Genomic DNA, 14666 nt, shown 5'->3' with positions numbered 1-14666 from the left:
TCATTGCGCCACTCGGCCGGCCCTCCATTATCTTTTTAAATGTCTATATGATATTCCATAATGTAGGTGAACCATACTATAGCCATTCTTCTATTGTTAGACAATTATATTGTTTCAATCTTTTTTCTAACTATTGTGACATTGCAATATAGCGTTTTTCTTTAGTTACGGTATTTCCTTAGGATACCTTTCTTGGAGTCAGATTCTAGAGTCAAAGAGTATGAACTCTATATGGCAACAAGCAGGGTAGATAGGAACACAGAATTTGGAAGTAAACAACCTGGGTACAAAACTCAGCTTTGCCCATTATTAGCTGTGACTTGAGTGATCTGCTTAAGCTCCCCCGTGCTCTGGGGATTGTGGTAGTGATTAAGTGAGACTGTGTATGCCAAGTACATGGTATAGATTCTGGCAAGTAGACAAATCACCATTTCCGCTATTCTTATTCACTTTCTCATTTTCCTTAAAGCTCTTGATACTTATTGCCATGTTGCCTTCCCAAAAGATTGTCCCAATTTACAAAGCCAGAGGCAACACAAAAGCTGGCCTTTACTACAACCCACAACTTGTTTAAAAGTTTGTTTATTTATTAGGAAGAAGTTTGTATTAGCTTATTCATAGATGAATTATCTTCCTAAAAGTGCACATCTGTAGGTAAATAATATTTTGAGATCACTTGAACCAGAATGGGGTTGGGGCGGGGGGTGGGGGTGGCGGGGGAGAGATGCAGTGAGGTGAAGGAATGTATCTGACATCCATGCAGTTATGCAGGGCCTTTAGCTGCATGACATTGGCCTTGGATTAGCCCTTGCCTCCCTGCACTTGCAGCTATGGCACCACGTCCTTCCTCCTATAAAGACCTCCGTTTGGGCCCTTCTTGTCTCTCCTGTAGGTCTGTGAGGCCTCACTCCTTGCTGGGCACTTGGGGTCACACAGCGATTGGTGATCCTTACATATAACTGAGCACTTCAAGCAAGAAAGAATATCCTCAGGCCGGCCGAGTGGCTCAGTTGGTTAAGAGCTCGCTCAAGAGTTTGAACTCTGAGCAACAGTGGTACGAGTCCCAGCCCGAGCTGAGCAGCAGCTGAGCTGCCAACAGGTAGCAGGATGGCTCAGCTAAAAAAAAAGAAAAGAAAAGAAAGAATATCCTCTGGCTCTCATTAGACTCTCCTAAGTGCTCTCTCTTAGGCTGTGTAGGCTATAATATAAAGAAGAGAAAACACAAGAATCAAATTGATAGCCTCTAGTTTTGGTTCCGTATGAAGGGACAAAGGTTGGGGCCTGAATTAAGTCTTTGCCACCTTCTGCTCTAGAAGTGGGCTGCATTTTAAAGGTAAAGCAAGTCCCAGCTGTGTGGAGAAATAGTATAAATTGGACACGTGTAATTTCTTTTTTTGTCTCTGCATTTTTGTCCCTGAGATGATCATATTTATATATACTATCTTGTCTTTCTTTCTGACATTTCTAACATCTATACTTTGCTATGACAACTAAAGAAAACTAGAAAAAAATCTAACCACTGTTAGCTTAGAGTATTTACCACCAGCTTTTTTTTTCTACAAATATATAATTTATGATTTTTTAAATGAAGTTTGAATCATATGCTATGATGTGGTGTTACTTCCTGCCTTTTCTCACTTACTATTATACCGTGAAACATTTACCCAGATTTTCAAAACTATGATTATTATTGGCACTATGATATTCTACCTTATATTTCACTTAATGATTCTATGATCGTCATACATTGTGGTCATTCCGAAATTTTCATAATTATAAATAATTCAATGATGAGTATCCTTAAACATGTATTTTTCTTCATATCAATTACTCCCCAAAGATAATGTATTCATTTCCTAGAACTGCCATAAGAGGCTACTACAAACTGGGTGACTTACTACAACAGAAGTTTATTGTTTCACAGTTTGGGAGACGGTAAGTTAGAAGTCAAGGTGTTGTCAGAGACGTGCTCCCTCTGAAACCTGGAGGGGAAAAATCCTTCTTTGCCTTATTTTATCTCCTGTTGTTTGTTGGCAATCCTTGACATTCCTTGGCTTATAGAGACGCCTCATACTCTTTTTCTTATAAGGGCACTAATCATATTGAATTAATAACCCTCCCTGTTCCAGGATGACTTCATCATAATGAATTACATCTGCAATGACCCAATTTCCAAATAAGGTCACATTCTGAGTTACAGGGGGTTAGAACATCAACATACCTCCTAGATGGGAACAATTCAAACCATAAAAAATAGAATCACAGGATCAACACATAGGAACATTTTCAAGACTCAATACCTTTTGCCAAAATTTTCTTCAGACGATCATAACAAATTTATTCTGTATGTGAGTGCCTATCTTATGATACATTTGTCAGCATTAAACATTCTATTTTTTAATCCTAACCAATTTATTAGTTAAAAATGTTATCTCATTGGTTTAATTGACCAGCATGTGAGCAGTGAGACTGAACATTTTTTCCATATGCTTATAGCTATTAGCCATTTGTATTTTCGACTGTAAATTGTTTATGTATTTGCCTGTTTTCTATGTTGTTCTGATTTATAAAAGTTAATATAAAATTATATTCACCTGTTATGTAGCCCATTTGTTTTATCTATTTCCAAGTTTTTTTCTTTTTAACTTTCAATTTTTATTGCTACATTAAATTTGTTTTTCAATTTATATTTAGAAAGTCATTCATTTTTAGAATTAATCAAATATCCATCTATGTTTTCTTCTAAGTATTTTATACTTTCATTTTTTAGATATATTTCTTTAAGTTCTAACTTTTATTTTCAGTATATGGTGTGAGGTAAAGCCCCAACTAGGTATTTTAATACAATTCTCTACACACAGTTGATGGTACCATTTCTTATCTACTGTGATGTATACTTTATAAAATATTAACTTACTTAATCTCTAAAAAACCCTACGAGATAGCTAACTGTTATCATCCACATGTTACACCTAAGAAAACAGGCACAGAGCGGTTCAGTAAGGTGTCCAAGGTTATACAGCTAGTAAATGGCAGAGACAGAATCTGACACAGGTAGTCTGGCATCAGAGACCACTCTTAATTAAACTAGTTAAATTGTAAATGAGTTAATATTTGTAAAGAATCTAGAACAGTGTTTGGCACATAGTAACCTTTGCATAAATGTTTATTGAATAAATGCAATGAAAATGTCATGGACTTATCTATCCTAAGCTCTATTTCAAGAATACCTGTTTGTATTCCAGTGATCTGTCTTGGGTTTTTCTGTTCTATTTTTTTTTTTTTTTTTTTAGCTGAGCCATCCTGCTACCTGTTGGCAGCTCAGCGGCTGCTCAGCTCGGGCTTTTCTGTTCTATTTTTGATTAAAATAGCATTTTAAAATCTGATAGGGCAAGCCAACACCCATACACGCTATGCTTTTGTAACACTTTCCTTACTGGTTTTGCCTGCTCATTCTTCCAAATAGACTTTTTTACCCATAATTAATTATGAAAATTTCAAATATAAAGAAAAGTTACAAGAACTATACAGTGAACACCCCAGATAAACTTTCAAATAATGTATTTCAAAACTCAAATAAAAACAAAACAAACCCCAAAACATCTGCTTTTGAGGGGTTGCTGGAAACTAATCCACACTAAGGGTTAATTTGATAATATCAATATTAGTACAAATTAGTATTCTCCTTCAGAAATATGATTTGTTTCTCCACTTATTCAGGTATTTCTTTGTGTTTCCTAGTAATTTATGTTTGTTTTGTCACCCAAATTTCTTGTTAATAGTAACGAGCAATTTTTTTCCTTTGATTGCCTTGGTGAAAAGGCAAGGTTTTTTTCTTGTGACATTTTCACTGGTTATTGTCAGGCATTGGGGATACAAATTAACATAAAAAATTGTATCATCTAGTGGAAGGATGTACCAGAATTATAGAAGAATTGTTAATGAATTCACTTATCTCAACATCTATTGAGCATACGTATGTGGTACGTGGTAGGACAGGTTCTGAAGACACATGGATGAATGTGTCCGTTTCTTTGTCCTTGGGGAGCTGATAAGACTCTTGGGAAAGATTAATAGGTGGTCTAAATAATATAAAGCAAGGCAATAAAACGCCACAAGGAAGGTCAATGAGGCTACATCAAGGAGATAATATTTGGCACACAATGCCAGGTAAACAAAAAGTTCACCTGGAAAAGAAAGGAGAAAGTGCGGCAGAAAGAACTCATGTAAAGGTATGGGAAGTCGGGACATTTCTGTGTGAAAGGTGAAGGAAGGCAAATGGGAATTACGAGGGACAAGTGGAAGAGCGCTGCCTTTGTTTGGTGTAGCTGACATTTGGGGTATTTGAATGGCAGTGAATTCCGGAAAGGTAGGTAGAGGTATAATATGTAAGGATTTTGAACTTTATAATCAAAGTAATAGGGTAGGCAAAGGTTTTGAAGCAGGAGTTTTGATTGGAATTTGTTTTTGACAAAAATCATTCTGGCACCAAGGATAGCTTGGAATGGGAAGAAAGGCCGCTGGAAAGATGGTGGGAGTCACACTGTGAAAAGCACTGCATACCCTAGGGAGCTAAACCTGCCGTTTGGACCTTAACTTGCAGATAACAGTGATGAGATCAAATAAGTCATCAAGTAGTAAAATAAGCTGTGACAAGGAGTGGCACAGACAATAATAACTGTAGGCATTCAGGGGAGGGAGTTATCACCACATCAGGAGATGATCTCGTCCTTAAAGTCAGACCTAGGGGCCGGCCGAGTGGCTCAGTTGGTTAAGAGCTCACTGAAGAGTGTGAACTCTGAGCAATAGAGGTTCGATGCCCGGCCCGAGCTGAGCTGCTGTGGAGCTGCCAAAAGGTGGCAGGATGGCTCAGCTAAAAAAAAAACAAAACACACAAAAAACACACAAAAAAAGTCAGACCTAGGCAGGAATCCCGGCTCTTTCTCTCATCATCTTTCAACAAACTTTATAGCCCTTTGAGCCTCAATTTCCTGACCTCTAATAAAACACCAAGGCCAATAATACCTACCTAAACACCTGTTTTGAGGGCTAAGTGAGAAAAAAACGTCTTCAACACCAAATACATAGTAGATCCTCAATCACCCTTATTTCCAACCATGCCGGCTCCTCCTACCTTGACTGAGTTTATAGTTGAGAAATTTGCATTTTTCCTTATCACTCTTTTCATGCTCCTGTACTTCTCAAAATCCTCTACCCACTTTCCTTTTTCATGTCTATATTCTTGCACTTACATGCTACCTGAAGACAAATTTCTTTTTCTCATATATTCCTTATCCTCTCCTTGTGTTTTACCTTTCAAATCAACAAGAGCATTCTAGATCTGAAAGGACCAGCTCCACCCCCCACTCCCCCAGTCCAATACACTATATCACATTTCTTAAGATTTGCTTTGCTAATTCTTTCTATCTGATTCCAGGGTCAAAGATCTTGACTGATAGAGCAAGCATTTAGCTTAGGGAGACAACCACTTATTCATCTCCCTCCTCCGGCTTCTGAGAAAATAATACTGCACAACTCAAACATCTTGGGAGAGTGAGAAATATGAACTGATATCCCCCCCCCCTCTTCTGCCTTCTTAGGTTTGGGCCCAGAAGTCAACCAAATGATGTCTTTGTCAATAAAATCCTAGTGCCTGCAACTCAACCCAAAGATTGACATCATTGTCCCCAAACCCATTTTGCAATCTGTAATCAGTTTTTCACTGTAAAAAACAACCAACTGCATTATGTAAATTTGTCATAGTGCTGATTATCAGGAAAGAGGAGTATCTTGTGTTCTTGATAAATATTGATTTGTAAATATATCCAGAGCTGAAGCTGCAATATTCTTTTTTTTTTTTTAATTGGGGAACAGTGTGTTTTTTCCAGGACCTATCAGCTCCAAGTCAAGTAGTTGTTTCAGTCTAGTTGTGGAGGGCGCAGCTCACAGTGGCCCATGTGGGGATCAAACCGGCAACCTTGGTGTTGTGAGCACTGCACTGTAACCAACTGAGCTAACCGGCCACCCCTCAATATTCATTTATTTAACAAATCTTTATTGAGATCTCTGTGCCAAGCATTGTTCTAAGCTCTGAGATAGAGCAGTAAACAAAGTCCTCGCTCCAGTGGAGCGTGCATCTTAGTGGGAGAGACAGATAATAAATAAGCAAATGCATTAATATGGATAAAATATGTCAGCTGGGGATGTGTACTATGGCTACAAATAAAACAGAATAAGGGGGAGAGGGGGTGAGAAGGTAGGAAGGACTATTTTAAAGATTTTTTTTGTTTTATTGGGGAATTGGGGGATGGGAACAGTGCTGGAGAATTGGGGGAAGGGGAACAGACAAGTTGCTGTCCTTTTGTTCTTCAGTCTAGTTGTGGAGGACGTTGCTTCACTGGCCCAAGTTGCCACCATCATTGCGCTCTTTCCGGGTGAGGCAGATCAGTCGCCGGCTTCTGGACGGCCGCTCACTGAGGCTGCTGGCCGCTCACGCTGGCTGCTGGCTACACACGATAGCCCATGGCAACCCACTGCCACAGGGGCTGCAGCCTACGCCGCCGCTGGCGACTCACGGCAGCCCAGCTCCAGGTTGAGCTGTTGTTCAGCATCTTAGCTGCAGAGGGCAGTGTCACTGGCCCTCATATGTGGGATCCGAACCGGGGCCCTCTGGCATCCCAAGCCAGTTCTTAACCATCGCGCCACTCGGCCAGCCTGGAAGGACTATTTTAGATAAATGAATTTGTTTTCTTTCATTTCTCTTTTTTTAATTATCAAGGTATAACATACATGCTGTAGAGTAGGTCAAATGTACAGATATATACAACTTGAATTTTTACATACACTCATGTGACCACTGCCCAAGCTAAGAAATAGAACATGGACAGTGTCCCAGGAGATTCCCTGGTGCCCCCTCCCTGTCAGCTCCCTCCGAAAGCAAATGGCTACATATTCTGACTTCTGCTACGGTTGAGAAGTTTTAGCTGCTCTTGAAATTCAAATACATGGCATCCTAAGGTATGTATCCATTTTGTGTCTGGCTTCTTCCACTCGGCATAATGTCTGTGAAATTAATCCATACTGTTGCATGTAAAGACAGTTGTTCTCTTTATTGCTATGTAGTATTCCATTTCATGATTAGATCACAATTTATCAGTTCGCCTGTTGATAACATTTGGATCCTTTCCAGTTTGAGGTTATTATGAATAAACCTGCTGTGTTCTTGTATATGTCCAGGCGTGGAATTGCTGGGTCATAGAATAGGTAGGTGTATGTATAGTTTTAGTAATTAATGCCAAACAGCAATTGAACCAGTTTACACTCCTGCCAGCAAAGTATGAGCGTTCAATGCCTCCGCGTCCCTGCTAACACTTGACTGTGTCCGTCTTTTTCATTTTAGCCATTGTACGAGTCTGTGTGTATAAAATGACTTTTAAGCAGAGACCTGAAAGAGGTGATGCTCGGCTTGGAACACTTGGCCTCCATAAGAGAAGTATGAAGGCCTCAGGCAGAAAGAAGTGTGTGGTTAGAGAAGCAAAGAAGCCTGTGGGGCTGGAACTGAGTAAGCCATGGAGACAGTAACAGGAGATGAGGTAAGAGAAGTGGGGGCTGGGGCGAAGGACAAAATAAGCCATTGTGAGGCTTTACTGCTGGGATAGAGAAGAAATCACTGGAGGGTTTTGAGCAGAGGCTAGACGTGATCTGACGCAAGTTTTTAAGTGGACCCCTTTAGCTGCTCTGCGGAGAAAATACTGAAGAAGAGCAAGGGATGAAGAAGGGAGAGGTTCCGCCATAATCCAGGAGAGAGATGGTCTGGGCTTGGGTCAGGGTGGCGGCATGGTAAGAAGAAGTAATAAGGCATCTGATTCTGCGTATGTTTTAAAGGTAGATCTGGCAGGGTTCTCTGATAGGTTTGGGGTATAAGAAAAATAAAGTATCAAGCATAATTCCAGGTTTCCAAGCTTGGGCAGGATGGGATTGAACCAAGGTCTTCTGTACAAACTTTTGGGTATAACTGACCCCACAGAGAATCCGGCAGGGATCACTCCTTCAAACCTCATTATAATAACACCAAGTTTAGGAAATAGTCCCTGTGACAGCTTTGCTGGGACAGCCTCGAACCTACTTATACCTGTCATCAAAAAACCATTTCTACTGGAGGGATTTAAGCCAGTTTACAATGATAACAGACAAAGAGTGGCTCTGTTTATAAACCTCCTCCAAGGGCTCTATACACTTCACAAATCCCCCACGGCCAGCTGCTTCACCTCAAAAACAAAGCCATTTAAAAAGCAGAGACGTCAGCGGTGTGGAAGAGGCAAGGGAATCTAGGTCGGGAAAACGAATGCCTTCTCATAAGCAAATAGCACAAAGCTATCTGTAATGCTTAGTTAAGGTAAATAGAGCCTTGGGTCTTACAAAAGAGCTCAGAAATGACCTCGACAGGAAACAAAAGTATTCCTCTTCTATCCCAGTGCAAAGCAAACCTAAGGGAATTGAATAAAATGATCCTGGTCAATAAAAAGTACAAGATTCATATCAAATATGCACAACACAGCTGTTTTGCTTTCTCAAGAGAATTATCCAAAATGCTTACGAGTCAGGTTTTCTCACCTGACAACAACAAAACCCCACAGATTTCTGCCTTTACTGCCTTCCTCAGGGGGTGAGAAGCGTACACTACAATTTGTGTCACCCTCCTCTGAAAAAGTGGAATTGAAAAACTTTCAAGTGACAGAAAAAGTGTGACTAATCATTCGTAAGCTATGCTAAATATGAAAAGCATGAGGAAGTGGCATCTTTCACTGGCTTTTCCTGGTGACAACTAATGGCCCACATAGTCAAGTCATATTCAAAAACTGAGGGTGGAACCTGAGATTGCCACACATTCACCAGTGCAAAGCTGATTTGATCATTTACATGAAAGTCAAATCTGTAGCCTTGGCCTCATCACGGGGTCCTAATTAACTGAACTAACCAGTCCTTTATGCCCGGGGATTGGCAAGCTATCGCTCACAGCCCACAAGCTAAGAAGTTTTTACATTTTTAGATGGTTGAAAAAATAAAATCAAAAGAAGAATAAAATTTTTCATATAAAAAATTATATGAAAGGCAAATTTCAATATCTATAAATACATTTTTATTGGAACATACCCCCACTTATCCATTTAGGTAGGAGCTATGGTTGCTTTTACATTGTAATAGCAGGGTTGAGTAGTTGTGACAGACCCTCTAGCCTGCCAAGCCTAAAATAGTTACTATCTAATCCTTTACAGGAAAAGTTTGCCAATTCCCTGCTCGATATCACACTGATGTATAAAGGCAGAAATAACAGTTGAAGGAACTTGTATTTCCAACCTGCAATTGAGGACACATCCTGGAAATGGAAAAGCACAGACGCAAAACTGGTTAATGTTGCATGTGTTATAGCTTTTACCTGCAGCCCTTGGCGTTCATTCTTTCCAGGCAATAGAAAGGAGAGCGATCACTTTTCCAAGAAAGGAAAGGGATACTAATCCATTTAATCAGCTAGAATCAGATACTATTCATGTCTTCTGCTCTTAGATGGTTCTTTTCCATGGGGAGTTAGTAAAAGAGAAAAGGGTGCTTAGCGTCAGATAATACCCAATGGTGGTTTAGTCAGCCTGCGCACAGTTGGGCTACAACTTTCAGAACAAATTTTCAGAGCAGACACCTTGCCTGCCTTTTCCACTCCTGTATCCCTAGAACCTCCATAGTGTGAGCACTCGAAGATTCGTTGAATGAACACATAATAATAAACTCTGTGCACACACTTATAAAGAAAGTTGGCTACGGTGTCTCACGTTTTCTTCAAGCCATGGTGTTGAACAAAATGAACCATTTTGACCTTGGCCTCTCATTGCTTTGGAGAAACTGCAGCAGCAACACTTGACACCTCTGCTTAACCTCAGGATTAGAGCATTCCAAAACAGAGTGGCCCCTCATCCCCTCTCTGAGCTTAGGTCAAAGGGCAAGGACTGGGTGCAGGCCCCACAGGAAGATTCATTTCTGATTCCAGCTTACTGGGTTGGCCAAGATCAGATAGGCCTCAGGCCAGTGGGAGCAGAGTCCTGTTTACAAGCTTGCTCAACCTCCTTATCTCCTCTTCCTGCAGTCAAAGCTCTCCGCCTCATCCTCCAAGTGTTTTTCAAGGACTGCTGACTATGTGACAAGAAAAGACCAACCCGAACAAAATAAAACCCAAATAGGAATGCTTATATTTGCACAAATGAAGCTATTTTATCTTCATTCGCTAAATTCTGGAAGAAGTCCATAGATCCCTAGCTTTTTTTTTTTCCTCATTGCAAATATTAACTAAATTATCTGCACATTAATTCTGAAGAATGTTGTTGTTGTCCACCCAAAAAAAGAGTTTCCATAACTCAGTTTCTCTTGTCCTGCTCTTTTCAACTTGGAAGTTTTAATGAGGATCTGCCATGTGCTTCATGTGGGAAAGTGGGAAATAGCAGAGGTGAATAAGGTGAGCTCAGTGTTAACAAAAGTTGGTATCGTTGTACATGACTACAACACCCCAAGGAAATGTGAAGCTTATATACCTACACTACACATTACAGACAGAAAAAAAAAAATGTAAGAAATCTTGGCTCCCCTGGACAGTAGTTACTTTTTATGACTACAACAAAAATTCCAACAAGAGCATTTTGGAGTCTTTATGCTATCGTGTATGATCTTTTAAAGAATGTTGTCTAAGTAGTTTCAAGAGATAAACATCCAGAACACTGCTGGTTCTCCAAAATATTAAATACAAATGCACTACCAGCTAAGAATGAAAATTTACTGTAAAAAAGTAAGGAAACAGAGGAATAAGTCAGATCTCCAGGTTGTCTCCAAATTCAGATGATAAATATTAAACTTTACTGTGTATATCATGAGCTTTGCCATCAGAAAACCTCAGTTGGGATACTCTGCAATTTACTGATCATCAACCTTGAGCAATTCTCAGAATTCTCTGAGCCTATTTCTTTAGGACTATCTCAAAGGACTTCTACAAGAATCAAGGAAGGTAATATATATATAAATGCCTTAGAAATACTAATTTCCCACCAATCCCTTCAGAGGGACTGCATCTTATTCCTTAGTAAATCCCCAATATCTAGGACAGTGCCTGGTACATAAAAGACACTGTCGAGGCTGCTCACTCGTGGGCTGTGAAAGGATGCACATGACAGGTAGAAATACAGAAGGAAGATTTATTAGACTAAGAGGAGGGTCAGCTGGGCAGTCTGCTGGAGACTACTGCCTCGAATCTTTGTTTCCTCTGAAGTTGGCAGGAGGAGAGGGAGGCAAAGAAAAGAAAGAAAACTTTCAAAAAGTCCCAAGCTAAATTACACTTGTTAAATCAAATTATACCAGAGGTCCAAATCTCAAAATAGAAGATTTAGTGCCACCTTTACAATCCCATCTTATCATACCTTACCGTATATTCTTTTGAGGTACTTTTCTATGGAGAGATACAACTATAAATAAATGCATTTTTACCAAAATGAGATTATATATACATGTTGCCTTATAATCTTCTTCAATTTAATGATCTCTACCTACTCATTTCAATAACTCTTCATCTCATTTAACACCCATATAAATATTTCACCAATCTCAAAAAGGCCTTGACTGCTGGTTTATCAAAACCAGGATTTAATCTAGAACCATACACCTGGGCGTTATGTCCTCTAAGTCTCTTAATCTTGATGAAGTGATAACACGTGCAGATCTCTACTTGCACAATAAAGTTATAGGGGCTCCTCCTTCAGTCCTTGAGACTTGGCTTCTAGAGTACACAATGATGTTTCCACTTTGAACTTTGTTTTCCACTTCCACTTTGAATGACTGTATGTCAGGAATGTCATAGAAGGTTATTTCTACCAAGCCTGGCAGAATCTCAGACTTTACCCTAAACCAAATATTAGTTGCATAGAACATAGAGGTCAGGTAGCGAAATATGAACATTTCAAATAGAATGTAGAAGGAAGAACATGGAATAACTGACTTCTACCTGATCCTGCAGGAAGATGTAATTCATGTCCCCAGAGGAAACAGGGTACCAGAGAGGCTACAGGATTTCTGTCACTCAGGGATTTTTCAGGAATTAGTGCTAATAATTAGCTTCAAGAACCCAAAAGAAAGACACCAGAAATTCAAAAGATGGTAAAGCTCATTAACTTTTATGTTTTCCTATAGGAGCTCTTCAAAAGCAATTTGCCAGGTTTTAAATTCGTTTTACGAGAGCTCAGGTTTAGATATTATTCAAATCAAATCCTTGGTTTCTAAGAAAGTTTTCACAATTGAATGAGGAAGCAGTAAGACAAAGCAGTATCATGAAAATCCTTCACAGTCCATTGTAGCCTACACTATGTTTTCACTAATGCCTGAAAATATCCTGAGAATAGAAAGATGACTTTGGAATAATTAAAACAGGACAGAACAGATGACAAAAAGAGAAAGGCAAGCTACAGAACAATATGAATACTATGATTTTTTTGTGATAAAATGGAATGGTTTGTTTATACTTGAAAATATTCTGAACACATGGCAGACAATTGTCATTTTTGAGATGTAAAACTGGCTGAAGAACAAGAGATCCACTTTTTACTCTATATATGTCCATAATTTTTGGATTTTAAAAACAACATTTTTACCCTCTGATGTTTCCTGTAGATCAGAAAATGTACTGACAAAGTAGTGTCACACAGACACTAAAAGCATACTCATTAAAAAAAGGTAATCAGTTCAATGGTGGTATCAGGGCAGGACTCTAGTGCAACAAGGTGACTATTTTATCAGGATTTTCTTGTAGGGTTAGAGGTGGACAAAGCAGCAGAGTATACATGGAATTTGAGTTGCAAACCAAAGTGGGCATCAAGGAACCGAATTGGGTTGCTCTCTGTGGTTATGAGAGCTCCCAATCACTGAAAGAGCAGTAAATGCTCGTCTATCAGGGATAGAACTATTCCTTTTTGGGTAAGTTTAGAATAGATCATCAATGAATGCTAACATTCTAAAAATATTAAAAATCTAAAATATTTTCATTAACCCAAATTCTATCTAAAGACAGGTGAAACAAACATTTATCTTCCCAAATTGTCAAAGTCCTATTAGGCCTTCTAAATAACAAAAATGAATTAAAAAAAATACACATAACATAAAATTTACCATCTTAACTTTTTGCTTTTTTAAGTTTTGGATGAAGTTTTAATAAAATGTCAGTTGGCCAATTTTACACACATAAGCTTTCTTCATATTTTGTTTTCAAATGAGTAATTTCTGCTTTGGCATTACAGGTCCTCCTTGTAACGTGTGTCTCTATAGATGGAAAACCCTAATTATCCACCAAACCAAAATTATCAAATTTATTTTGAACTTATTTTTAACCATATTTTTATTGAATCCAGAAGTGGGATTACTGGATCATATGGTAATTCTATTTTTAATTTTTTGAAGTATCTCCCTACTGTTTTTCCATAGCAATTCTGTCTCACAGTCTCACTAAGAGTGCACAAGGGTTCCTATATCTCTACAAACTTGCCAACACTTGTTATTGTTTGATTTTTTTTATAGTAGCCATTCTAATGATTGTGAAGTGCATCTAATAACTCTTTTTTTCTTTTTCTTCTTTTTTTTTTTTTTTAGCTGAGCCATCCTGCCACCTGTTGGCAGCTCAGTGGCTGCTCAGCTCGGGCTGGGACTCGAACCACTGTTGCTCAGAGCTCACACTCTTGAGCGAGCTCTTAATCAACTGAGCCACTTGGCCGGCCCTCTAATAACTTTTTAAAACAAGTTATTTGGGAGATATTATTCCAAAAGCTGATGAGTTTAGAAAAAGACAGCTTTTCTCCAGAGAAAAATGTTGCCATAGTTCTCAGCATTTTCAACCTGAACCAAGAGGTATTTTTCCTCTAAAACGATATTATTTATCTAAGTTTTTGATAGGTTTAATTCGGATTGCTGCTAGTGATTAATAGGCTTGGGTAGATTCTGTTACATTTTGCAAAGCCACCCAAATGTTTCTTATTTCAGAATCACAAGATCTAAACATGAGGACTGCACAAATATACCAAGAAAAGGGGAAGTGAAATAGCTAGTGAGAAGGGACTGGGAAAGAACCAGTAAAAAGTTACATAGTTCATCTGAACTTTTACTTAAGTACACAGAACTATAGCTTCATCATTGGTAAACTTTAATGTTTGACTTCAAACATCACAGAAGACAGAAAAGGTGAAACTCCCAATTTTTTAAAAGTCAAATTTCTTTATTTTCTAATATGGTTAAAATGGTTAGAAGAAGGAAGTGAAAATAAATCTTCCATGTAAAACTGTACAACAGTTGGGAGAGGCCCAGCACTGATGTATATTAAACATTAATTTGTTTAAACAAAAGTCTTACTTAGAAGAGGAAGGAAAGCACATGAGCTACTTGGATTCCTTTGAACACACACTTCCCATGATCATATTTAAGAAGTTCAGTGACAAAGGTTATGGAGAAAGAACCGGCCTGCGAACAGCAGTGTCATGTGGTGAAAACGGCTTTGAACTTGGTCTCTGAACTAGGTTTGTCACCTTACTAGCTGTGCAATCTGTGTGAGTGACTCAACCCACCTGAGCTTCAGTTTCCTCATCTATATATCAGAG

The 14666-nt window shown here is 38.8% G+C and overlaps 1 long non-coding RNA gene across 1 annotated transcript in view; it reads left to right on the top strand.

The window, feature by feature from the left end:
- The window catches only part of LOC109379788 (uncharacterized), a 22840-nt gene extending 10217 nt beyond the window's left edge, over window positions 1-12623 (top strand). Inside the window, exons 2-3 of the long non-coding RNA XR_002123274.1 lie at window positions 7400-7592; window positions 9276-12623. This is a non-coding gene — a long non-coding RNA (uncharacterized LOC109379788). The remainder of the gene's footprint in view (window positions 1-7399; window positions 7593-9275) is intronic.
- The last annotated feature ends 2043 nt before the right edge of the window (window positions 12624-14666 follow it).

This window comes from Hipposideros armiger, unplaced genomic scaffold (assembly GCF_001890085.2).
Source record: "Hipposideros armiger isolate ML-2016 unplaced genomic scaffold, ASM189008v1 scaffold_29, whole genome shotgun sequence".
Classification (NCBI taxonomy): Eukaryota; Metazoa; Chordata; class Mammalia; order Chiroptera; family Hipposideridae; genus Hipposideros; species Hipposideros armiger.
This window is presented reverse-complemented; position numbering and strand designations above follow the sequence as displayed.